Source organism: Melanostigma gelatinosum, assembly GCF_949748355.1.
Source record: "Melanostigma gelatinosum genome assembly, chromosome: 1".
NCBI classification, from domain to species: domain Eukaryota; kingdom Metazoa; phylum Chordata; class Actinopteri; order Perciformes; family Zoarcidae; genus Melanostigma; species Melanostigma gelatinosum.
Window position 1 is genome coordinate 24,998,339 of NC_136634.1, and position 27,262 is coordinate 25,025,600.

A 27,262-nucleotide genomic window follows, 5' to 3' on the forward strand; every position below is an offset into this window, starting at 1 on the left:
AGTCTGCAGCAGCCCAGCTGCCTTTTCTGTTTTTATGACATTTTGTGGTTAAAAAAACAGATAACAGGTAATTATTGAATGTGACTTTAACATTCAAGTGGATGTTGATAATGATAGCCTTAGTACTGTGTTCATCACATTATTATTATTATAAATAGAAAATTGAATAGTCTTCCCGAACCCTCTTTTATTGGAAAATGACCGAATAACTTTTGAATTCTTACTACCGGATAATAATAATAGTACAGGTTATATATGCTTCCCATTGTTTTGTTTAGCTGTAAGCATCATTATCATCAAATACATCAAAGACTGCACACTACACATGAACAGGTATACTTTACATATCCATGTATATCTGTTCCCACACATAATTATTGACATGATATTTATACCTCGGATCCGTCATCTTAACGGTAAGAAAGGCAGAGTTCAAAGATGTGTGCAGGCCGATCAAGGCAGGTTGATTTCGCACAAGTCTTAATAACTTAATATCTTACTGCTAACTTAATAACTTTAAGCTATGAGACACCACAGGATTTCACTTTCAGGAGCTCAGCAACGAACCCAGAGCAGAAGGGAGATTAGATGTTCTTCACTTCACGGGTTTATCTGCATCACAGAGTACAAACAAACAGAGCTGTCCCAGGATCACGAACGTCACAGTAGAGATGCACACGTGACTTTATAGCTTTGCTTTGGCCCTGGTCTGGTGACTTATCTGTCCTGAGAGAACCCAGGGTTCCTGTCTACCTGTCCCGAGGCTAGACATTTACCACCATGTGTCTAATTAATCACCAGTCTCCTTCCCCAACCTTCTTCTTCTGATTCACACCGCAGAGCAGGTCATCGTGACCTGTTCACATTTCCCACATCTGCTCCTTGCCCTCTGCTATCCACCTGTGATTACCGGCCTAGTCCCATGAGAACAGCGAACCGTCTGGGACAGCTCTTGGTTGCCAAGAAAAGCTTTTGCGATGAGTTGTATGCGTTGTGCATGAGAACCTCGGGGTCCTGTCTCCTGACGGATCCCTTGGCAGCCATCTATCACAACCCTCTGTTTGCTTATGTCCTGGTTTCCTCTACAACAGTGGATGTTGCACAGACTGTAAAGGCTGAAGGGGAAAATGTATGATTTGTAAAATGTAGCTATGAATAAAGGTATTTCTGTTAGTAATAGCTTTGTTGTGTGAGAGTGTGTGAAGGCCACTTTCTTTTAGGTGGTTATGAAATGTTAATGCTCTTTTGAATGTTGATAGTTGGAGGGTAGTGTGCTAATTCTGCTCTGTGTGCACTATTTAGTGTTTTCAGTTGGATTTTTAGAATTTTGCATGCAGTCTCAACTTGGTATTCGTCCCATATCCTGGTTGGCAAGTGGACCCTAGACCTCACAACCATAAAGGGAAATAGGTTGTATAGAAAGTCCAATATTTGAAGTCAATTAGGTTCAGTGTGTCGTCCTTCTTGGTCTTTGCATAAATTGGAATCATGCCTTGAGGATGGGTACTTGGCACCAACATTTGGCTTCATTGCACACACACACTGGAGATGTGTGCATTTAGCCTTTGGTTGAAGGGGAGCTGGAATTCCCATCCTGTCATACCTCCCATTTGAGTCCACGAGGAGCTCAATTTAGGGACATTCTGTTGGGAAGAAAGCCCTTTCACAGGTCTCTCTCTCTCTCTCTCTCTCTTTTCTTTACTACAGCCGTGTATCAAGATCAGTGAACAGACGGATGCAGTGACATATAAAGGGACAGAGCGATATAAGTTGGGGACTATTTCTACGCTGTAACATTGTGTCTAAACTGTTTCACATGCATCTTGCTGGTACTTGGTAGCTTTTTTCTTCCTTTACAGACGTGGATTCCCATTCTATAGAAACCTCTTGAACATGAAATAATACAACCGAAACTCATCAACACATTGAAAGAATTACAAGTAACTTCATGTTCTATGTGATCTTTTTACAATCCAACTGCATCATCTTTAATCTCTGTCATTAATCATCCTACTATGTTTGTAGAAATGGATTCACAACAAGTATAACATCATACCTTTCAGCTTATATATCAAGTATACTGTCTAATGAACGAGCATGTCTCTAACTCTATTACTTCACTGACTGTCAGTGCCTTCATTATAAGATCTATAGATCTATGAAGAGAACCATCTGGAAATGAAGCTGTGTCATTAGCAGACGGTTTGACCTTTGGACACAAAGACAATAAATTCTTTCCGTCACACACGAGTGAACTCTCAGCAGACGTGCAGTGTTTTATGACTGCTATATGAACATCCACTCACATTATTGTAGGCAATCCATCACTCTTATCATTCACTTCTGAGCAGGTCAGCAACAGTCTCCACTTCCACATTCCATGAGAGCTGTTTGGTGCTAATATATCATCCATTAGGGGCTCAGCAGTTAAATGCTCACATTATCTTCTGTTTTTCATTCTGTGCAATCTGAAAGTAAGCGAACTGGACAGACTGAGTGTTAAGTACCATGTGCGTTGCAGCCGTCTGCCACTAAAGAGGGAAGTGCTTTCAGTCGGCTGGTGTCCTCACAGTGGTTCAGCACAGATCATCTGTGTTTCAGTCGGCTGGTGTCCTCACAGTGGTTCAGCACAGATCATCTGTGTTTCAGTCGGCTGGTGTCCTCACAGTGGTTCAGCACAGATCATCTGTGTTTCAGTCGGCTGGTGTCCTCACAGTGGTTCAGCACAGATCATCTGTGTTTCAGTCGGCTGGTGTCCTCACAGTGGTTCAGCACAGATCATCTGTGCGACGTCTGTGCTGTTCTTCAGGCCATGGAGAAAAGCTTCAGAGTCAGCAAGCTCTGCATTGTGTCCGTGATCGTAGCCCTGGTCTCTGTGGCAACCATTGTCACGCTGTGGACTGTGGCCCTGACAGGAGGAGGCGACGGTGATGATGTCACAGCTCCTTGGGACAGGTAGGACGTTGATTCAGCGAACTGTTTGACACTTTAAGGATGATACAGAATACAGAATGTGCTGAAGGTTATAGTTAGTGCAGACAAATACAAAGATCCAATGTGCCTCGCAGGATGGTGAATAATGATGCAACACAAGATGAATGAGAAATATAATTGGATCAATAAATCCTAATCGAGCTTTATTTAATCCCTGTAGATGCAACACACAGTGATTGGTCATTGAATAACAGCCAAATGGTCTTTTGGTCCTTAGCATCAGTATTTCTCCATCACTAAGTGAGACAACATGAAGTCAGTATTATATTACTGTGATGTCTACTAAGTCTAAAAGACATAAGTTCAAAAATGCACGTCAGTTTATGAGGTACCGATATTTATAACAATGTGTCATTTGTGGTTCATCTTGTTTACAGATCATATGTACAGCATATACATTCTGTTATATTTTATATTTTATAGATTATATTTGTGCATACTATTGCACAATATGTATCTTACACTATCATGCAATATGGAAATACATCAAGATGTTTGTGTATTTCTTGTGTTTCTGCACCTTATATTAATCAACACCGAATAATGAAACATTTACTAAGATAATACGATACCATGATCTGAAGTGTAGCTGAGTTGATGGGGATGAAAAGCATTATAAAGTGAAAGTAAAATGTAATGTGAGAGAAGTGTGAGGGTCAGTACAGCAGCACGGCAGTGTGTTACCTGTTTACCAAACACCTGCATTCTGCTTGTAATATTATTCATTCATTATTTGCTTCTGTATTTATTGATAATCTGATTGTGATGCCATTATTTAATAACCCAGAATATGATTATGGTGTCTTTTGAACACTAGAAATTATTTATTCGGCAAAATGTTTTGTGGAAAACATGGCTGCTCAGAGATCCCTCCTCCCTCCTCCCTCCTCGATCCTCAGAGATCCCTCCTCCCTCCTCCCTCCTCGATCCTCAAAGATCCCTCCTCCTTCCTCCCTCCTCGATCCTCAGAGAATCCTCCTCCCTCCTCCCTCCTCGATCCTCAAAGATCCCTCCTCCCTCCTCGATCCTCAAAGATCCCTCCTCCCTCCTCCCTCCTCGATCCTCAGAGAACCCTCCTCCCTCCTCCCTGCTCGATCCTCAAAGATCCCTCCTCCCTCCTCCCTCCTCCCTCCTCGATCCTCAAAGATCCCTCCTCCCTCCTCCCTCCTCGATCCTCAGAGAACCCTCCTCCCTCCTCCCTGCTCGATCCTCAAAGATCCCTCCTCCCTCCTCCCTCCTCGATCCTCAAAGATCCCTCCTCCCTGCTCGATCCTCAAAGATCCCTCCTCCCTCCTCCCTCCTCCCTCCTCGATCCTCAGAGATCCCTCCTCGATCCTCCCTCCTCCCTCCTCCCTCCTCAGAGCAGAAATAAGAGCTTTGGGACGGCCCTCATCATGGCGGACCAGAACTACTTTACGTGAGGATCGAGAAGTGAGAAAATGTCAAATAAGAGACTTGGGATGTGCTTTAGGAATAAGCAGGAGCACGGCCGTCACTGTGACAAAAAACAAGCCACATTCACACTGTCTTCACAGTGCTTTCCTAGTTGCATGAATTATGACTGTTGCTTGGCAATTCAAAAGGTGGACTTTGCGTGATGTTGTTATAGCACAAATACATTCAGTAAATACATGGTGTGATTCCTGTCAGTGACCTTAGAATGTGTCCCCTGCAGCTACCGGCTCCCCACTGATTTGCTCCCTGACTACTACAACGTGACCCTGTGGCCTCGTCTCAGCTGTGACCCAAACACTGGCCTCTACATCTTCACAGGTGATTAACGCTGCTTATTTACAGCAATGCTTGTGGAAGCATTGCTTTCGAGTCTTTAGCTGGACGTCAGCAACATTTAAACGTCTCATGATTTGAATAAAGATTAAGCAGTACAGTGTTTCATAGCATGAAACAACATCTCCCATTAGAGAAGCTCCACCCCCCCAATATTACACCAAAGGCTTGATGGCCGAGCCCACCCAGGAAAAAAGGCTTTTCATCTTCTTACAGTTTGTATTCATCACTGCAGCTCTGCAGCGATGCACAAACTAGCAGTACAATGCAGCGAGAAAGCTATCGTGGACGTTGGACCGATCATGCTTTATGCAGTGCTGCAGCAGCAGTACTGTACTTCATCATTACTGCAGTCGTATTTATTGCTAAGAATCATTCACAACAATGAAGCAGATTCCTGCAGCAGAATGCTACGGGGCCTGTGCCCATGGCCGAGTGCTGGTTGTCGGCCCCTCCAGTGTCCATGGAGCCCGGATGTGGAGCCTGACTGGCTCTGCAGGCCCTGGCTCTCCTCTCAGCTCCTCTTGATAGGAAATAAATGACTCTTCGGTTGGCAGATGGAAGGAATGACCTGATTCGCTAACCTTTCTATGTGCTCCTGTTCAGCGGCCGGGATCACAGCCATTGGTACCGTCCAGCTGAGACGGTGCATCTGTGCCGTGGGAGCTGCCACGGTTACATTCTCTTCTTGAAAGTTCGAGCAGCGGGGTGAAGCGCATGCTGCCCTGACAGTTGGTGTACGGAGGTGCTTCAGTCCTCTCAGTACAGTGGACACATGTTTTCTTACACTCTGGGGGTCTCCAGACACACCAGGGACACGCCATGAGAAGCCCCCGTCAAAGTGTTTTTGGGGGGAGTTTTTCCTTATCTGATGCACTGGTCTAGGGACAGATGTCGTTGCTAAACAGGGCTGTACAAATCCAATCAGATGTAATTGATGTTGAATGTAATGTAATGTAATGTCTTTGCTGATGCCATGCGTTCACCAGGCCAATCCACTGTGGAGTTTGAGTGTGTGAAAGAAACAGATATGATCCTGATCCACTCCAACAAACTCAACTACACCAAGCTGGACAACACACACTTTGCCAGGCTCATCGCTGCAGGTACAGTACAGACACACACACACACACACACACACACACACACACACACACACACACACACACACACACACACACACACACACACACACACACACACAGAAAGACTAAAGCTAGCAAGGAAAACATGAACACAGGCAAGAAGCTCCTCAGTGGCGAAGAAGCAGGTGAGGATGAGTTCTGAGATGGAGCTCTGGACGTTGTTGGGCTGTCTCTGCTGACGCTCCTCTTCAGTGGAGGTCAGGAGCGTCACACTGCTCAGCCTGGATACTTTATTCCAGGTTGGTGGAAATGAGGGTGTGACTGATTGTCGAACCTCAGATTGAGGAGGAGCTATGCTGATTCCGTCCTGGCCCTGGTCCACTCAGTAAAGATATGAACTAAGTAAAAAAGTAAAAAATCCACAATAACTAAACAGAACATCCCCCCGTGGAGTCCAGACACTGGTGGTGGTGCTGAGGCTGATAGAATGATGAGTTGATGAAGATGATGGATCTGAGGAAGACTGGGTGGAGATGGGGAGGCGTACTGAAGATAGAGAGACAATCATATTTACAAGAGACAGCAGCAAGATGACAGGCCAACGATGTCATTGTGTTGTTGTGCTATTGGCTAGAGAGACCAGCTGATCTAAACAGCTGATATCATGATTGACAGGCATGCAAGAGTATAGTCTTCCTGACGGAATTTACGCTGGAGCTTCATTTCTACCCTCACACATGGTTATGAGCTTAGTGACCAGTGAGAGCATGGACTCAAGCAACCAACATGAGTTCCCTTCACAGCGTGGTTTGTCTCAGTCTCAGAGATGAGCTGAGGAGCTCAGACAAATCCTAACGGAGAAGATGAAGGGACGGATGGAGAGAGGGGTGGATGGAAGGCTGGACATCGCCTCATTCAGGCTTGTTGCTTTGAGATCTGACTAATTTTCAACAAAAAACTAAGATATTTTAAAGAAGAAATGTTTTTGTTATTGTCCTTCAACTCAATTTGATGTCACATGCATTGCGGCTCCTTGAAGCAACCTGCAAGTTCAACGCATTTTACGGTGAATCTGTCATGAACACAGCTTCAAGCAAGTAATGAATGTGCAAAACATACTCAGACAAAGTAAAAGAAAAAGTTATATTTGGGGGTTATTTTTGCATAATGATCCCATGTCACCTTTTTTCCCATCAATTGAATCTCTTCCCCAGGTGGTGGTTGGGCTCCCAGTATTACGTCCTCCTGGCTGCAGTCTGAGACTCAGTACCTGGTTATCCAGCTGAATAGTAAATTAACCCAAAAACAGAAGTATCAGCTGCACACTGAGTTCAGTGGAGAACTAGCTGATGACTTGGAAGGCTTCTACAGGAGTGAATATGAAGAAGGTGGAGTGCTAAAGTAAGTTCTCTGTTCTGTCTTCCTCATATCTATATTCTGTTTCAATAAACTCATTTCAAATCTGTACATTGTGTTGATGGGCACTGTGTTCAGAATGTTTTGCTGGTTTTCAGGATTGTTGCCACCTCTCAGATGCATCCAACTCACGCCAGAAAGACCTTCCCGTGTTTTGATGAGCCAGCAATGAAAGCAGTTTTCTATATAACTCTCATCCATCCCCCTGGAACTGTAGCCCTGTCCAATGGGATGGAAACAGGTTCGTGGAGTCCACATATATCAAAGCAGAGCTGGATTTGCATAAATCTACCGTTAAACATTTCAATCACTATTTTGCATGCAAACAGAAATGGAGCGATTAACTCCTCAGAGATGTTTCCAGAGAGGTTGGATAACCAGCCATGATCACTTCAGGCAACTACAGCTCGGCCCCAGACCTCCTGCGGCCCTTAAGGCCGAGGTTACGGTCATGTGGAAGTTGTAGGAGGACTGCTACAGGAAGTGACGAGTTGCTGACGCTGTGCTGCTGTTTTCCCTCCAATTTGCCTGTCACCTGATCCAGCTCACTTGTGCATAGTGTCTGTTTCACCCTCTTTTTTCTAGTTTTAATTGATCTACTAATAGTACGATGTCAGCCAACACGTACTAGAAGTTTTTTAGAAGTTTTTTATAACTAGAACTGTTTTTGCATTTGATCTGCTATGGCTTCACTCACCCCTCCATCCGACTGTGTCAGCTGCGCCCGCCTGGTGGATAAAATCACAGAGTTGGAGGGAAGAATATCCACGCTCTACAGGATCCAGTATGCCGAGAGCCTCATGGACACCATCATTTTCGGTCCATCACAGACTGACACAGCCAGCGACCGCGTGCATGAGTCCATCGCTTCCAGTCCTGCTGCCGCGGCACCTCCTCCGGTCGCAGCTCCTGAGGCCTCCTGGCTACGGCTCGGAGCTAAGCCCAAAGCCCTGGTCAGCTCTACTCCATCACATCACGAGCCCTGGTCCCTGGTCTGTGCTCGCGGCAGCCGGAGAGGGAGACGCTCATCTCCTACACCCCATGGCTTCGATGTCCAGCTGAAGAATGGATTTGACGCCCTTGCCCTGCACGAGTTCCCTCCTCTGACTACGGACTCCCAGCTTCCTACATCATCCCAGCTGCCGCCTCGGGGGACCCACAGCCCCGGGTCCACCGACATCCCTACGCCAGTCATTCCTGAGCCCTCCTCTCGCCCCAGGACACGCCGCTCCATACCGTGCTTTACACCAGCACCGCGGCGAGCTTCGGTCGCCCGTTCTCTCAGTCCTTGCTTGTCTGCTCCGCCACCACTGGTTGAATCCTCGCCTCCATCCACGCGTATTGCACGCGCAGTGTTGCCGCCTCGTCCCCTCTTCGCCCCGACGACGCTGATAGTCGGGGACTCAATCATCAGGAACACCCGTTTCTTCAACGCGGAGACACACTGCTTCCCCGGAGCAACGGCTCCAGACATCCTGCTGACACTGCCTGGCCTGATGCGCGCCCTCCCGTCTTCCATTCGGCGAATTATCGTTCATGTGGGAATCAACGATACAGCCCTCCACCAGTCCGAGTTGACCAAGATGGATTTTACAAATCTTTTAAGCTTTTTAAACAGCTGTGGACTGTCTGTTTTTATCAGTGGTCCAAGTCCAACACTCGGCCGTGGATCACAGCGGTTCAGCAGAGTCCTCAGCCTCCACACCTGGCTCCAGGCCGCCTGCAGGATCAACAACGTGAGCTTCATTGACAATTTTAATCTGTTTTGGGGCCGCTCTTCCGCTTTTAAGAAGGATGGTATTCATTTTAACAAGCTGGGTAGCCGCCTGCTAGCGGCTAATTTACAGTATGCTGTTCACTCCCATTCACATGATTGACTGTTTACACCTGGATCCCCTGTCCGCTGTCACTCTTCCTCTACGATAATTCATCAGCCGCATTCATCCCCTACAAGCAACACCAGCTCCCCCTGGCGGCATGGAGGATCTCCAGCCTCTAACGTAACTTCCACTCCACGACCCATGAACATTCCCGTGAGAATCACAGACTCGCGCTCACGCCCTAGTTATGGTCGGTTTCGAGGTGCTGCACGAGTGATCCGTCCTATTGCACATACCCCCAAAGCTTCCTGTGCTGATGACGACACAGTGTCTTCCCCCATCAAAATGTGTCTGATTAATGCACGCTCTATAACAAACAAGGCTCACATTTTAAATGACTTGTTCACAAGTCATAATTTGGCTTTTTTATTTCTGACCGAGACCTGGCAACAGAATATGGAATGCATCCATTTCAATGAACTCTGCCCTGTGGACTGTTCTTATGTTGGGACACCGCGTCTGACAGGCCGCGGTGGAGGCCTCGCCGTGGTCTGGAAGAATCAGTTTTCCTGCCACTTGGGGAGCACAGAATCCTATGCTACTTTTGAACTACAGCTGACTAAAGTGGGCCGGCAAAAGCCGTTTTACTGTTTTTTAATTTACCGACCTCCAGGTCCTGCAGGTCAGTTTTTATCAGAATTCACAGACTTTCTGACCTCTATTATCAAGCTAGACAAAGTGCTTCTGGTTGGTGATTTTAATCTGCATGTCAATGATACCACAGACTGTATAGCTACTGAGTTTCTCAATATTACTGAATCTTTTAATTTCACGCAACATGTTTCTGGCGCCACTCACAGGGGTGGTCACACCTTGGACCTTGTGTTTTCTCTGGGTCTTGATGTTGATAATACCTGTTGTGAGGACCTATTGATCAGTGACCATAAATGTATTTTCTTTGATCTTTCTGTCAATGCTGACCCCTTGTGTCTGAAACAAACATTCCACTCACGCATTATTACTCAGAGTACAGCTCATCATTTCTCTATGCACTTCTGCTGTGATATGAACACAAATCTCAATGATGTTGAACACTTGATACAGTCCTTTAATGAACATTGCACCACTTTGCTGGATAAAGTGGCACCTCTTAAGGAAAGGACCAGGGCTGCCTATAACACTACTCCGTGGATGACAGAAGCTGTGTGCAGCGTGAGACAGAAGTGTCGCAGGGCAGAGCGACTCTGGAAAGCTACTGGGCTAGAAGTGCATCGTTTATATCTCAAAGACCTCAGAGTTTCTTTTAATACCACAGTAAAGGAAGCTAGAACTGCTTATTTTGCCAACCTAATCTCTTCTTCAAAGAAAAATCCCAAGATTCTGTTTGACACAATTAGAGGAATTATTTCACCACCTGTCTCCACTGTACCATGCTATTCTGTTGACGATTGCAACAAATTCCTGATCTATTTTAATGATAAGGTAACAGGTATTAGGTCTGGCATTCGGCCTGGGATCTGTTCGGCTACTTGTAGCTCCTCGCAATCTCCTGCTGTTATGGGCTCTTTCCAGCCTATCAGCCTTCAAGACCTGATGGACTTAATTAACAATACAAAGCCATCAACTTGCCCTCTGGATATAATTCCATCCTCTCTATTTAAGAACGTTCTGTTAACTATTGGCCCTGCAGTAACATCTATTGTCAATTCCTCATTGTCTACAGGAATTGTCCCTTCCTATTTCAAACATGCCACTATCCAGCCCATATTAAAGAAACCTAACTTAGATCCAGCTTTGCCCATGAACTACAGGCCCATATCAAAACTGCCTTTCCTGTCCAAACTTTTAGAGAAAGTGGTGGCCAAACAACTTACTGCTGCACTGGAGAGGCACAACATGTATGACAAGTTCCAGTCTGGGTTTCGTAAGCAACACTCTACTGAAACCGCTCTCCTGAGGGTTTCAAATGACATTCTCATGTGTGCTGATGCAGGTGACTGCTCTGTGTTAGTTCTTCTGGATCTCAGTTCTGCATTTGACACTGTAGACCATGACATCCTGATTAAGAGGCTACGTGATTGGGTGGGCATAACTGGCATAGCGTTAGACTGGTTTACATCTTACCTCAGTGACAGAAGTTTCAATGTCTCTGTGGGTGCTTTTGTGTCTGTTACCTCTCCACTGTCTTGTGGTGTACTGCAGGGCTCGGTTCTGGGGCCTCTGTTATTTTCACTTTATCTGTTACCTTTGGGACCGATCATAAAAAGCTATAATGTGTCCTATCACTTATATGCAGACGACATCCAACTTCATCTGTCATTCAAACCCAGCGAGGCATTCACATTAACTAGGCTCCTGGACTGTGTCAATGCCATCAGAGACTGGACGGCAGAAAACTGCCTGCAACTCAACGACTCTAAGACGGAGGTCCTAGTTATTGCTCCAGAGGAGTTTGTCCCCATGATCAGGCAGATTATTAGTCCTCTCTCCTCTGCTTCCCATTGCAACCTGCGCAATCTTGGGATTTTCTTTGATCGCTCCATGTCATTTGACCCTCATGTTAAGCAGCTGTCCAGGTCATGTTTCTTCCATCTAAGAAATATCAGTAAACTGAGATCTGTATTATCAACGCCTGAATTAGAAATGATCATACACACATTTATCTCCTCTCGCATTGACTACTGCAACTCACTTTTTACATCACTCAGTGTATCTGCTCTTAACCGTCTGCAGGTCATCCAAAATGCTGCCGCCAGATTACTCACCAGGACAAACCGACGGTCTCACATCACCCCCGTACTCCGATCTCTCCACTGGCTTCCTGTAGCATCTCGGATACACTTCAAAATTCTCACCATCACTTACAGAGCACTTCACGGTCAGGCTCCGACTTATGTAGCTGATCTACTTCGCCCCTATTCACCCGCCCGCACTCTCAGGTCAAATGCTCTAGGTCTTCTGTCAGTCCCACGCACACGATTTAAGACCCGTGGTGACCGAGCCTTTGAGGCAGTGGCCCCGAGGCTCTGGAATGCTCTGCCTGCAACTCTACGCCTCGCAGATACTGTGGATACTTTTAAAAGCCAGCTAAAAACCCACCTGTTTAGGCTGGCGTTTGTGTAAAAGTAAACCCATGTCCTAGACCTGCTCTTAACATTTGTTTTACATTTTTATTTTATTTTAATTTTATTCTTTAACATTTTTTATTCACTCTGTGTATGTAATTTATTGACCGTAGGGTCACATTGTGTTTTTTATGCTTTTAAATGTCTGCTCTGTTAAGCACTTTGTGATAGTACTGTCTGTGAAAAGCGCTATATAAATAAAATTCATTCATTCATTCATGTTGGTCACTTCTTGGTCATTTAATAATATGCAGATTCTGGGGTGAATTTGCACCACTAAAGTATAATCACTAGATCCTGGATCCTGGGCTACTACCAGATCTCTTCAGTAGACGAAAACTGCGTAACTCGAGCTGCACCATCTAATTTATTAAAGTTTTGTTTCATTTTCCTCCAAATGACTTTTCCTAATTTAATGGGAACAACTGGGTAAACATGAAATGAACATGATAATGTGTTTTCAGTGTCCTGTACACATGCTGTACACATGCTGTACACATGCTGTACGCCTCGGTGTTCTTTGGGGTCTGTTTGACTCCAGGCTGTTTTAGCTGTAAAACATATAAGAAATATCAACATTCCACACACATTTGTTTTGGTTGTTTTGGATGATATTGAGGTCACTATAACATGCAATTTTATAATCTTCAGAAAGCTTTAGGGCCCTAACCTAACATAAGCACAACTGTAGTAGTGCGAGAACCACTGATAGTTCACAGGACATGGGGGCGGAGCAAACACTTGCACAGCAGCCTGCGAAACCATTTCTCTGTGTGCTCTGTGTGCTCTCTCTCTCTCTCTCTCTCTCGCTCTCTCTCTCTCTCTCTGAATGTCTGGTTGTGTTTCGTGGGCGCTGTCCCTTCATACTGAAATTGTGTTTGTTTTTCCTGGGGTCAAATTCCTTCCTTGCAAGTGAAAACCTGAATAACAACAACAATTTAATTCCGATTTTGCCTCAGAGGGCTTTACAATCTGTAGAGCAGACAACATCCTCGGTCTTTGGACCTTCACACCGGAACAGGAAAAACTCCCCAAAAGCACCTTTAACAGGAAATAAAGGAAGAACCCTCAGGAAGAGGTAGCAGTACTAGTAAGACACACATGACAAATAATAATTAGAATCATAGTAGCAGTGGGTGTCAGCAGAAGACACGACCACGGTCCAGTGTAACCATGATCCATTAAAAGCTGCAGAGCGAGAAAGCACAAAAACTCTGGGAAAGAAGCGCAGCTGAACTGAGAGTGGAAGTTGGTTCCACAGGAGAGGAGCATACGAGCTGAATACGAGCTGAAGGCTTTGACTCCCATCTTACTTGTTGAGACTCTAGGACCACAAGTAACCCTGCACTCTGGGAGCAGCTCTCTAGAGGAGCAATAGGGTACTAAGCTCCTGAAGATATGACGGTGCCACACCAATCAGGGTTTCCAGATGTTACAGGGAGCCAGTGCAGAGAAGCTAATACAGGAGTAACATCTTCTCTTTTCTTAGTTTCTGTTCGCACACGAGCTGCAGCATTCTGGTTCAACTTGAGAGATTTAAGAGACTCATTAGAGCAGCCTGATGATAAGGAGTTGCAGTAATCTAGTCTAGAGGTAACACATGCATGAACTCATTTCTCTGCATCGCTTTGAGACAGGATGTGCCTGATTTTTGAAATGTAATGTAGGTGAAATAGTCCTTGAAGTTTATTTTATCTGAGAGTTAAAGGACATATCCTGATCAAAGATAACTCTGAGATTATCTATGGTGCTGCTGGATGCAGCATCTAGAGAAACTACATCATCAGATGACTGATTTCGGTGTTCAGGGTCTAGCAGGATAACTTCATGTTTAGCATCAGGAAGTTATCGGTCAACCAGGTTTTTATGTCCTTAACAAGGATAATGCTGCCTCAAGGAAGCATATCTACGGTGGATAGAATTGGTACAAGCACTTCACTTGGAACTCTGCGACTAACTTTGGCCACATTCACCAGTACAAACTGGGATCTATGTGATGAATAGACTATAGATTAAATCAGCGTAATGCAGTTCCTTTGATGCCCATTAAATGATCCAGCATTTCATGGTCAATGGTGTTGAATGCAGAAGTAAGATCTAAAGACAAGTGCTGAGACTAGTCCTTTGTCTGATGCGATCAGAAGGCCATTGGTATTTCTTACAGTGCTGTCTCTGTGCTGTGCTGCTCTCTAAATCCTAAAGGAACAGTCCTCAAATAAACTACTACACAAGTGAGAGGAAGGGAAGGTGAGAGAGCTGTTGAATAATACGTTTTACATTTCGGCTACTCGTCAGCAGGTGCATCACCTTACTTGTAGAAAGAGAACACATGTGTAGAGGTAGGCGACTGTGGATGGAGTAGCTGTGACACAGACCAGGTATGAGCGTACAGAGAAAATGTCCACCTATCTGCTGGCCATGGTCATCTGTGACTACACACAGCTCAGTGCTACACAAGGAGACACTCTGGTAACTGTGATGCAGTGGCTCTACAACTGAAATCACAACGGCACTCTAACTCATGTTCAATAAAGCTTCTCACAGCGGACATTATGACCAGTCAAGCATGTGCCTAACACTGGTATAAGTTTCTGCATTGCAGTGTATTATCTGCTGGAGCAGAGCTGTCACTTCTGTTATCAATCCCGCCTCTGCTTCTTTGCTGTGACTCGTCAAAAGGTTTGCTGTAAAAAAGGTCCACAAATCTGATTTGGTATCAAGAAAGATTCTATTCTAAGTACAAGACGGACAGATGTCTGACAGGGAAAGACACACTGATGATGCTCACTGAGAGAACATGCCGGTCAAGTCCAAACGTTTGTAAGTTGGTGGTTCAGGCAAAGTTTGACCTGCATTTCCACCAGATAATAATCAGAAACATAACAAACTAACTGGCTCACAGCAACCTCAGACGGGATGGTATTCCTGTGGAAATGCATTTGTTCAAATCAAAAGGAATTATCTTCTCTGAAGCATGAATGTGTGTGTGTGTGTGTGTGTGTGTGTGTGTATGTGTGTGTGTGTGTGTGTGTGTGTGTGTAGGTGTGTGTGTGTGTGTGTGTGTGTGTGTGTGTGTGTGTGTGTGTGTGTGTGTGTGTGTGTGTGTGTGTGTAAAATGATGATGTATTTGTCAATATAAAGCTAGAGAAGCGGTAAAACAAGCCACCAGAGTAATGAGGAATTCTCCTCTGGGGACCATGAGCATACCAAATTTCAATTTAACCTGCAGCAATCTGCCAGTGGTTGTTGATATATATTTCGCTCAAAGTGATGGACATATCAGGCAGACAGCTGACGGTCACTGCCAGCCTGATGACTCAATCAGTTGGAGCTGTATCACAAAGGCTGTTGATGTTAACAGAGGGGGACTTTGGCAATTATAACAAATGTGCTTGAACTCACAAACAATTTAAGAATCAAACTGTGAGCACTGCACAGGCTCCTCTTTTACATTGCAGGTCCCACTGTTTGGTACGTCTGTTATTAATATTACGTGTTGCTTGACTGCCATTAACTGTGTTCCAGTAGCCATTGAGCTGTAAGCCATTCCAAATGACGAGATGGTGACATCAGAGCTGTGAAAGGGATTTGAGGGCGTGGGAAAGAGGAAGTGACAGAGTAGATTTGTGAGAAAGAGGAAGTGACAGAGTAGATTTGTGGGAAAGAGGAAGTGACAGAGTAGATTTGTGAGAAAGAGGAAGTGACAGAGTAGATTTGTGGGAAAGAGGAAGTGACAGAGTAGATTTGTGGGAAAGAGGAAGTGACAGAGTAGATTTGTGGGGAAGAGGAAGTGACGGAGTAGATTTGTGAGAAAGAGGAAGTGACAGAGTAGATTTGTGGGAAAGAGGAAGTGACAGAGTAGATTTGCGGGAAAGAGGAAGTGACAGAGTAGATTTGTGAGAAAGAGGAAGTGACAGAGTAGATTTGTGGGAAAAAGGAAGTGACAGAGTAGATTTGCGGGAAAGAGGAAGTGACAGAGTAGATTTGTGGGGAAGAGGAAGTGACGGAGTAGATTTGTGGGAAAGAGGAAGTGACAGAGTAGATTTGTGGGGAAGAGGAAGTGACGGAGTAGATTTGTGGAAAAGAGGAAGTGACAGAGTAGATTTGTGGGAAAGAGGAAGTGACAGAGTAGATTTGTGGGAAAGAGGAAGTGACAGAGTAGATTTGTGAGAAAGAGGAAGTGACAGAGTAGATTTGTGGGAAAAAGGAAGTGACAGAGTAGATTTGCGGGAAAGAGGAAGTGACAGAGTAGATTTGTGGGGAAGAGGAAGTGACGGAGTAGATTTGTGGGAAAGAGGAAGTGACAGAGTAGAACAGGAACTGCCACGAGAAAGAAAAGAGGGAAGATATCTTTCTTATTGAATTTTCAGCAAAGCTTCATGTTGCGAAGCAAAGATGTATTTCATTATTATAGTTGTAGAAATTTATATTTTTATTGTCAATATTGTGATGATTATTTTTTGAACCATGAATCATTTTTTAAATTTCTATAAAATGGTTGAAAATGGTAAAAAAACGCCGATCACAACCTTCAGAGAGCCCCAAAGGTGTCGTCTGGTTTTGTCTGGTTAAGACACAAATATATTAACACGTCAGTCTCTTAAAACCTTTATGCAGGACAATACTTCATTTACATAACGTGCTGTTTTGTGTTCAGATCCGTATCTGGGCTCGCAGGACGGCCATTGAGCAGGGACAGGGGAGCTATGCTCTCAATGTGACCGGGCCCATACTGGACTTCTTCCAGTCGTACTATAACGTGTCCTACCCTCTCAGCAAAGCAGGTGAGTCTGCTTTTATCATCTACCTTCCAGGACCAAAATGGGCATTTTGAATTGTTGATTTTATATCTATTTCTTGCTTAATATGAGGGGGTTACCTAAACTAAGATAGTGAGCATGGTAGACACTTCTGCCTAACATCAGCACGTCAATACCGCCATCATGAGCATGTCAGCATGCTGCCGTTGGGGTTTAACTCTCAGGACTACCCATCAAGTACAGCCTCACAGAGCCGAGACAGGAAGAAGAGACAGGAGCAGACAAACACGTGAGATCTTGAATTCTTTTATAATGTGCACTACATTTGGATGGAAACTTGACTTGGTTGAGGAAGCTGATCACTGTTGGGTATACACTGCACTACATCCTTGTTCAACAATAAGGCTGAACATGTAAGAAGAGAGCAGGCATCCATTTTACATTTTAAATATCCTGCTGCTCAAAACAGCAGATATGATAGGGTATGCTGAGGTATCTCACATTGCAGGATGTTCCTCAACTCAAATGACAACATATTTCCCTGAGATCTCTGCTGCCACCGCAGGACAAAGGGGTTGATGGGATACTGCTGCTCGGCTCTCCCTGGATAGCTTGGTAACACTAGAGGGCAGTTAGGAAATGCTTTTTGTAATAATGAATGGATGAACCACATTTCTAGGGTTGTGGGGTATATTGGCGTTTAATCCACATTAAACCTGGTCTCTACAGATCAAATTGCTCTGCCAGACTTCTATTTTGGTGCGATGGAGAATTGGGGTTTGGTGACATACAGAGAAACCAACCTTCTCTATGACCCAGGGACCTCCTCCAGCAGGAATAAAGAGACCACTGCCACCATTATTGCTCATGAACTAGCACACATGGTGAAGAGATTTCCTTTTGAATTGTACCTGTTGATTGATGTCCTCATGAAGTAGTAACACTGATGTCGTCTCTGGTCAGTGGTTTGGTAACCTGGTCACTTTGCGCTGGTGGAACGAGGTCTGGCTGAACGAGGCCTTTGCGTCCTATGTGTCTTACCTGGGAGCCGACCATGCTGAGCCTGCATGGGATGTGGTGAGAACACAACGCTCCGTTGGCACTCGCTGGCCTACATACCTACATTTCTGTCATCACCCTGGCACATCATATGCCATCTTAATACATGTCTGTTTGCTGCAGAAAGACTTGATCATACTAGATGACGTCCACAAGGTGTTTGCAGTCGATGCCTTGACCTCCTCTCATCCCCTGTCTTCTGAAGAAGACAGTATTATCTTGCCAGGCCAAATCAGTGAGCAGTTTGATGCCATCTCATACAGCAAGGTACACAGACAACAGAAAAAGATTTGTATGTCATGTATGACAGCATGAACACGTCCACAGTGCCTTTCACAGGCTGCTGTACTAGTATTGTATATGTTACGCTGTACAAGAGAAGATACTTGTTGCTCTTGTAAGCTGATGTATCGTCTGTGGCTCCTCAGGGGGCAGCAGTGCTGAGGATGCTGTCCGACTTTCTCTCAGAGCCGGTCTTTGTCCAGGGACTCAGCGTACGTTTGTCTGTATTTGTGTTGGCTTAACGTGATCCAATGGGGCGGCTATGTGTTCGTGGGTGAGCGGGTTGTCTTGAACCACAGCCACAGATTGAGTTGTTCCTTTGTCTTCAGAGATACCTCCAACACTTCGCCTACAGCAACACAGTCGGGAATGACCTGTGGCATCATCTACAAATGGTGAGATGGAAGTCTTTTTATTATTTTGCTAAATGTTACTTGAAGTTTACACATTTTTTATTACAATTGGCTGCAATGCAACATGTGCTCTGTTGTAGTATTGTGGGCCCATTGGCTTCGGTGTAGAATATTCAACTTGTGTTAAGAACCTTTTATCAAGAAAACACGTCGACAGACAGAACTGTATTGTCTGCGTGTGTTGCCATATGATTTTCAAATCCCTCGGGGTGTGTTCCTCACAGTGAACGGAGCTTTCTGATGCCAAAGGCCGGAGAGATAATTCACTTCATTTGCAAAACATTCACAAATTGACTCTGCAGTCTTACAAAACTCATCTTACATCACTGACTCGCTGTAACGTGTCTTTATCAATTAATTATGCAAGCTTGACATTTACAAAATCTCTACATTTGAAACATCTACCGGTAAGTTTATAAAAACGATGTACAGATACATTCATGATAACTAACTCTGTTTACAATCATGTTAGTTTCCTGCCATATAAACTGGATGTTGATTGTCCTGCAACTTTTCTCTCAACCACAGCTGAGACCCCCCCCCCCCCCTACCTTGTCTCTCACCCAGAACACTGATTAGTGCTGGAATGTTGAGTTTAATCCTATCCATGTATTTATTATGCATATGGACACATCCATGTATATCTACATGGGTCTGTGTCATAATAACAATGTCTGTCTATAGACAGGAAAAACAATGTGTTCACATTCTGAGTCATTGTTTAAGTCATTGTATATTTTATGAACAACAGATGTTCTGGTCACACTCATGTGCATTTGGGCCTTTGAAGAATTGAAGTGTGTATTTGACACATTTGTTTATGTAATATAAATACCTTAAACTAATTACATGGAAGTATTTAATGTGTCCTGTCATCTTTGTCAACAGGCAGTGGAGACAAACGATGTTTCACTACCTGCTCCGGTTTGTACGATCATGGACCGCTGGGTGCTCCAGATGGGCTTCCCAGTGGTGACCCTGGACACCAGCACAGGACAGGTATCCCAGAAGCACTTCCTGCTGGATCCAGAGTCCGACATCACAGTCCAATCACCTTACAAGTACGCAACACTGGCTACAACGTTTCACTGCAACATGTTTGCAGGGATTATATAGTTACTTTACTTCAAGTGACTCAAAGTCGCATTACTCTTCAAACCTGAATGCATTTTGATGATGTACTGTATGTGGCAGTAATTGAGAGTGAATCAGAATGTATTGCCGGCCCTAGCTTTGAGTGGCTGATCCCTGTGAGGTGGATGAAGAGCGGCGAGGTGAAGAGAGATATCTGGTGGCTGCTGGAAAAAGAAGGTTTGTAATAACATGCTAGCATCCACACAAGTCATTGGCTGATACAGCCGGTTACACAGTTTGCACATGATGTGTATTAATACATAATGCATTTGTTCAATGAGACAATGTTTTACTGGTTCCATTCTTTTCTCAGCGGTAAACTTGGAGATGAGGAGAGGTGGTTTGTGGGTTCTGGCCAACATCAATGTAACCGGGTACTACCGGGTGAACTATGACCTGGGGAACTGGGAGAGGCTCTTAGCTCAGCTTCATTCAGAGCACCTGGTACAGTCAGGCTGCTCCGACACATCCCACACGCTGACACCTGTTGATCCTGTCTTAGTTTTCATTCTCTCTTCCATTACTTTGCTGAGTGTCTTCATAATGTTCATAATGGTTGACACGTACACTCTGTTGTGCAGCTGATACCGGTGATCAACAGAGCCCAGCTTGTGGATGATGCTTTCAATCTGGCCAGGTATGTCAGTGTGTCCAGCCCATCTCCATGCTCGGTCTCATCAGAGTCGAAGAGCTAGAACCCAAGTCAAACCAAGACACATATGTCTTCCTACTTGTTGCCGTGGTGAATAACAGAAAGGCCTGCCATCAGTGCACCTGCCTACAAAAGGAAACTGTTATGAATGTGGGCTAAGCATTTAAATATGTAAGGGTCAATTACCAAAAGACAGAAACAAAACAAAACCTTTTCACCTCCATCGTTACGGTGCAGGCAGTCAACTCATAGACCCATGGTCCCAATGTAACATTACATCATCTAACCCACACACATCTCATCTCTGTGCAGGGCTCAGATGGTCTCCACTACTCTCGCTCTGAACACAACCCTCTACCTGTCTGTGGAGGCGGAATACATGCCCTGGCAGTCTGCTCTGGATAATCTGGGCTATTACTACCTCATGCTGGACCGCACTGAAGTCTATCAGCCGATGCAGGTACACTACTATCTGTGTACCAGTGGCAAAGATTCTTCAACGTTTAGCTCACTTACAACATGTTCATTTACACAACCATGGTGAGTCTGTCTGGAGGCAGAACCAGCATCCGTTACTCATGTGTGTGATGCTTCTAGGACTACATCAAGAAGCTGGTGACGCCTCTCTTCCTGTACTTCAAAAGCATTACGTCAGACTGGACCCTTGTTCCTGACAGACACACTGACCAGTGAGTATACTCACCTGGATACAAAAGTATATGCATGAACAATATACTGTACGTATATGTACTAAAGCACTGATGGCTGATGGTGAATGTATTGGTCTGGGAAATGAGACTGTGCCTACAGCTCCTGTACATGACTTTTGTAAAAACAATGAAACCATAATTTACCAGCCGCTACATGTTGGATGTACTGTAGGCCCGCAGACCCCTGGTCCGCGTTCACCTAGGGGCCATAAAGGAGCCCATTAGATCACACTGTTTTCCTTTTTTAAACTTGAGTTTAACTTGGCTGTTTTTATTTTATTTATTTTTTATTCAACACATTAAAAAAAAATAGATTTAACAATTATCCTGTGAGGAAAAAATATTGAAAACGATAATGCAGCGAGCTATGCATTCTGTCTGGTCCCTTCAATGGGCCCCTGACCTTGGTTTTGCTTTGCTGTTTGGATGGACTTGGTAAATTAGTCTCTTGAGTTCATTTTTGAAACACATTTTGAGAATATGTTTGATGTACAACTTCTGCAGTTGCTTCATGTCCTTCATGGCCATCTGTCCCAGCTGCATGTGCTGGCATGGTTCCCCAGAATGCCTTGCGGGTAGACCCGCCTCTACGATGCTAACTGCCACTCCGAAACTAGAGAGGCCGGAGAGGAGAGGCTCAGCCACAGCAACGCAGGTTCATGATCCCGAAGTCTGAAGGGAGGCTACCCGTCTGACAACGGGTGTTTTTATTCTTATCATTTTTTTTTGCTTTTCATTCAATTGACTTCTCCCCATTTTTGAAGGGAGGAATCGACTGTGTAGCAAGGGCCTGCAGAGCATGTTGGAGAAGCAGCGGGAGGGCAGGATGTGTCCATGCTTGCTGTCGGCCGGCCTCCGATGTCCACGCACCACTGGATGTCCAGTGTCCAACATGCTCTGTGGGCCCTGCCTCTCCAGCCCCAGCAGAGCCTCCAGACTTATACAAACAAACAAGAGTTTCATTTAGACTTATCTATCAGACACACTTGTAAAAATATTGATTATATGTATTATTATTATTGTACACATTCCCATATTTTTACATTTATTGGAGGCTACCATTATTATTATTAGTATTATCAATAATTTACAATAGTGTCAAACTGACAATATTCTGCACAGTTGATTTCTCGCCTCAAAAATGATCAGAAGTGAATGTAATGATATATACAAATTGTAAATAGCCTTCCTGCTGACTATGGGAACAAACAGCTGAGCTGCTGTGGCCAATCAGAGGCAGACTAGCAATGAGTCTACCCACAAGCCACACTGGGTAGGTGCTCCAGTACACGTGCAGAACAGATGTGGGGCAGCTGGGACAGAACAAATAGGCATTTTAGCCTTTACGTAATATATTTTGTAATCCACAGGCAGGAAATGTAGAGAGAGAGAGAGAGGCCGTGCAGTCAGACTCAATCAGGGTCTTAACAACCGTCGAGCCCCGAACCACTTAATATGTATTAACGTTTAAAGCAGACTGGGTCTTCTTCATCTTCTTCACCAGACCTGGAGCAGCAGGGGGACATACATTGAACTCTTTCTGTTTCAGTAACTAAATGTAGCACCGTATCATGTTGGAACATGTTTGTCTGTCCCTGCAGGTATAACCAGGTGAATGCCATCCGTATGGCCTGCAGGACTGGAGTAACCGAATGCCAGAACCTGACCACCACATGGTTCAAGCAATGGATGGAGACCCCTCAACACAATCTGTTGGTCTATTCTAGAGGTCATTTGATCGTGCCCCTTTCTTTAGAAAGTCAAACGTTTGGTTAACTCCAGCTCTCTTGGCAGGATCCATCCCAACCTGCGTTCAGCGGTGTACTGCAGTGCCATGGCAGCTGGTGATGAGGCAGAGTGGGAGTTCGGCTGGTCACAGTTCAGGAATGCTACTGTAGCCAGTGAGGCCAGCAAGCTCATGTCTGCACTGGCATGTAGCAACAACACACAACTGTTGCAGAGGTGTGTGTCCTCCCATCCTCTTCAAGATGAAGAAGACATTGCAGTCATAATCATGAGACAGCGCTTTAGTCCTGATCACACCTGCAGCGTGTCTCAGTCAGCTTCAGCAGGAGTCAGTGAGAGAGCTCAACGAGCTGATGATACAGCTTCGGCCTGAGCCAGCTACAGATGTTTGTGCACCCACTCACACTGTAGCCACAACCTACAGTTATGTCTCCTACATAATGCAGAATACAATGTCAAAATACAGCTACGCCTTGCTCTATGGATCATGCTAAACGTGTTGCGAGGTAATGCAAAATAACTCCCCCATCATCTCTCAGGGCTCCATTGAGAGGATGTAAAAGTATCGGCTACTTTCCTGAGATCTGCATCTGCTGAGTGATGAACTGAGGAGCTGTAGTATGTTTAGTGTCACCAGGTTTAAGGGGTTTAAATAGAGAGATAAGTCTCAAGTCTCTTATGTATTCAATGGACCTTCTATCATCTGAATGCCATCCTTTCTGCATCGATTATGAGTCAGCGTTGATCAGTTGTTTGCTACATGATCTCTTTAAACAGGATCTTGCAATACAATATGAAAAAAAACACATTGAAAAACGTTCCTAGTAAATAACTGTATTCTGTATTTAAAGGTACTCCCAGTAACAGGAAAGTACTGTTGTGCATGCAATAATAAGTATAGTGTGATTACACAACCATGTCCTCCCAGTGAACGCTTCCCTTCAGCCTCTCAAACACAGAGATGCTCACAGAGCCCTCTCTGACATCCTCTCTGACATCCAGGATTATTAAGTGACAGGATGCTGACAGAACAGCATCCTGTCACTTCAATCATTGCCCTTTCACTCATATGAAAGCCAAATTGGATTATTTTCAAAAATACTATTGTTTTACATAAAAGATATTAAATGTAAACATTTTTTTTAGGAAATCCTAATCCCAAAGTTATATAACACCAATAGAACGAGAGCGGGATTGTTGAGCTGGACAGAGAAGAGTTAATACTCAGGTCTGTCGCTTCTGTTCACAGGTTGCTGTCGTACACGCTGAACCCAGCTCTGATCCGTAAACAGGACGCCACCTCTGTCATCACATCTGTCGCCAGCAACAGAGTGGGACAGAGTCTGGCATGGGACTTCGTCAGGGAACAGTGGGAACACATGTTCACAGAGTGAGTGCTCCACTTATAAAGATGTATGTGTACATGTGAGAAGAGATAGAATGATAACATCTTAGTTTTAGCCTACAAATGGGCTTTAAACATGAAATTAGATTCCATCTTAGTATTGTAACGGAAATAATAATGTATCCATGAAACTGATTGGTAAACTAAGCACTCGGTACTTGGGTACAGTAAAGGCTTCTCTGAAATACGTGCAAAACTCATTGTTTCTAAGTAACGTTACATTAATAAAGGTCCATCTCGTAGCTCTTGTGGAAGTACATGCAGAGGTTAACGAACAGGGGAGAATGTTGACGGAATCAATTTGAGAAGATGCCAACAGATGGAGCAGAGTGAAAACCATATTGTCTGGATGTGGGGTTGATATACATCTGTACAACTAAAATCAGACATGAGACCCTGAAATGCAGACACGTTTACGTGAGTGTAGCTTTGACGTAACTGAAAAACCTTCCGTCTCATCACCTCGAATTACACATGAGCAAGAGTTGGAAACCACTTCAGTAGAGATGAGATGAATGCAGTTGGATCACTTTCCTCCGCCAGGTTTATTACCGTATATTGTCACAGCGTGAGTGATCCTGGTATTGAGTGAGGCTAGCTTCCATACTGTACTTTTCTCATATTGTGTCTGTTAATAATGCTAAAGAGATCAAAACGTCTTAGCAGCCATCTTCTTTGTAGTGTCACATGACTCATCACATGTTAGTTAACATTGATGCTGGTGATGCTGCTTGCTGTTTATAATGTAGACAGAACTAGTTGTTCAACAGGTCGCCTGTTATTTGTCACGTGTTATTTGTAATGTTGTTTGTGTTCCTGTTGTCGTGACAAAAAGGAGTTCCTCAAGTGTATATTTTGGGGCTTCTACTTTCTCTAATAATGAATAATGAACAGTGACCGGATGAAACACTCAACAGTCCACGTGTATGCTGATGATACAGTGCTGTATCTGTCCTGATCCTTCTTTTGAGACTTTGGCTGCAACTCACAGTCTGACTTTAACCCATAGCAGAAAACCTTTATTGGTTTTTGAATGCAAACAAACAGCTTTACTATTTCCAACCAGTAATACAATGGTTCCTTCCCTCTCTAGCAACATCCTTAGAGGTGTTGGTATTGAGTAATTACATAAATATACATATATGGGCATTTGTTGGAAATAAATCTTAATTTAAGTATCACATTGGAACTCTAACGAACTCAAGTTCACACAGTTTCTTTCTTTATAGATCAACGTCATGTTTAATAACGCCTGCTTATTCCTGTCTCAGCTCGACTGTGCTCATACCATTTACAGATGTATAAATGCATGACAAAATATTCGGAAAATAAAAAAGAAATAATTGTTGGTGTGCTCTTTTACCGTTATTGCTGCTACAACAAGCGTTGTTTGGAACTTACTTTGTTTTGCCCGCAGTGTAAATACAATGGACATCATGGACCTTCACATAGGGCTCTTTCTCCAAGAGGGAGGTCCTGGTGGAGATGGGAGGATGTGACCAATATGTTGAGATGCACTACAAACTATTATCTGTCAGGCATTCATTACTCAGACTCCTAAACCGAACGGTGACAGAGAAAGTTCACACATTTCTCTCAGTTAAGTTTATCAGAGATTCAATTTGAACTCTTTCAGTTGTTTTCTCCCAAAGTTGATCATCATCTCTTTAGATTAGCTGAAGAGTTTTGCTGCACCACGAAAGTGTCTTGTTCAAGCTGAAACAGCTGCTGTAGTTCAGCATCATATCAGCTCTTGTTTGAGTTGAATACACTTGTTTTTGCAGATATGGCGTGGGCTCTTTCTCCTTTGCCTCTTTGATCAGCGGAGTCACTGCTCGGTTCTCTACACCTGCTGAACTACAACAGGTACGCCCTCACTAAGGAAGTGACCTTATTAACATCAAACTGTTGTCAGAACTCCTTCTCTTGTTTCCTGTGCTAGCTGGTGGAGTTTGAGGAGAAGCACAGAGCAGCAGGGTTTGGATCCGCCACCCTGGCTGTGGAGCAGGCCTTGGAGAGGACCAGAGCTAACATCAACTGGCTGCAACAGAACAAACGGGAGATCTTGGACTGGTTCAAAAGTCAGACTGGACATTAGATTCACTAACACGGGCAAAGCCAGAGAGCTGGGAGCAGCGACTCGTCCCCCAGAGGAAGAGATTCTCTGTATCTTTAAAAGCAGCCAGAGCAGCCAGAGTTCAGAGGGATCAGGTCAGAAAGACATAAAGAAGGAATATCATCGAGGAGAGTTGAGCAGCTACATTTCTATAGTAACAGTCAGATGTCACTCAAATGAACCTGGTTTGCATGAATCAGTAAAACAGCTGTTATTACCAAACATACCATGCGCTTTGTGGACAAGATAGCCAAAGATAGCCAAGTCCTCCCAGAAAGCCTCCGAGATGGAGTTCATCAAGAAGAAGTCCACACAGTAACATACTGCAATGTAGTGCATAGATTTAACTTCATAACCACTTGGAACCTGCGAAGTAGAATGTAGTCATTGAAATGCCATCGTAACAATGGTTAACGTGACTTAAGACCTTCAGTCACATGTAGCTGGTTTGATCTGCACACACACATAAGCAGCTTATTGGCTATGCAGCTGTTGCAACATGTTTTAATACAACTCCATTAAATCCTCAACCTCTCTGCATACTCTATGTTTCTCACCAAGGAAGTTGTAACATTTTGAATGTTTCAGATTTGCATCAAATTATGTATTTCTTTTGATTGTTGTGCAACAAAGCACTGATTGCAATGTTTATTTGTACATGATTGTAAGCTGTGTTCTTTACCTCCAGATAAAGACTTGGCTGATGAGAAAGATTACTTCGAGTTGTCTGACTGCTGGTGTTTCCTGTTGTTAGCCA

The 27,262-nt window shown here is 44.2% G+C and overlaps 1 pseudogene across 1 annotated transcript; it reads left to right on the forward strand.

Moving 5' to 3' along the window:
- Positions 1 to 2,812: 2,812 nt before the first annotated feature.
- On the forward strand, positions 2,813 to 27,207 carry LOC306788241 (aminopeptidase N-like; annotated as a pseudogene). Its single transcript has 23 exons — positions 2,813 to 2,955; positions 4,670 to 4,767; positions 5,772 to 5,888; positions 7,082 to 7,268; positions 7,382 to 7,533; positions 14,572 to 14,697; positions 16,886 to 17,012; positions 17,718 to 17,872; positions 17,952 to 18,065; positions 18,171 to 18,314; positions 18,476 to 18,541; positions 18,659 to 18,724; positions 19,631 to 19,803; positions 19,974 to 20,053; positions 20,190 to 20,320; positions 20,458 to 20,513; positions 20,841 to 20,988; positions 21,126 to 21,217; positions 22,840 to 22,950; positions 23,033 to 23,200; positions 24,234 to 24,374; positions 26,174 to 26,255; positions 26,332 to 27,207. The product of its transcript is annotated as an aminopeptidase N-like (transcript).
- The last annotated feature ends 55 nt before the right edge of the window (positions 27,208 to 27,262 follow it).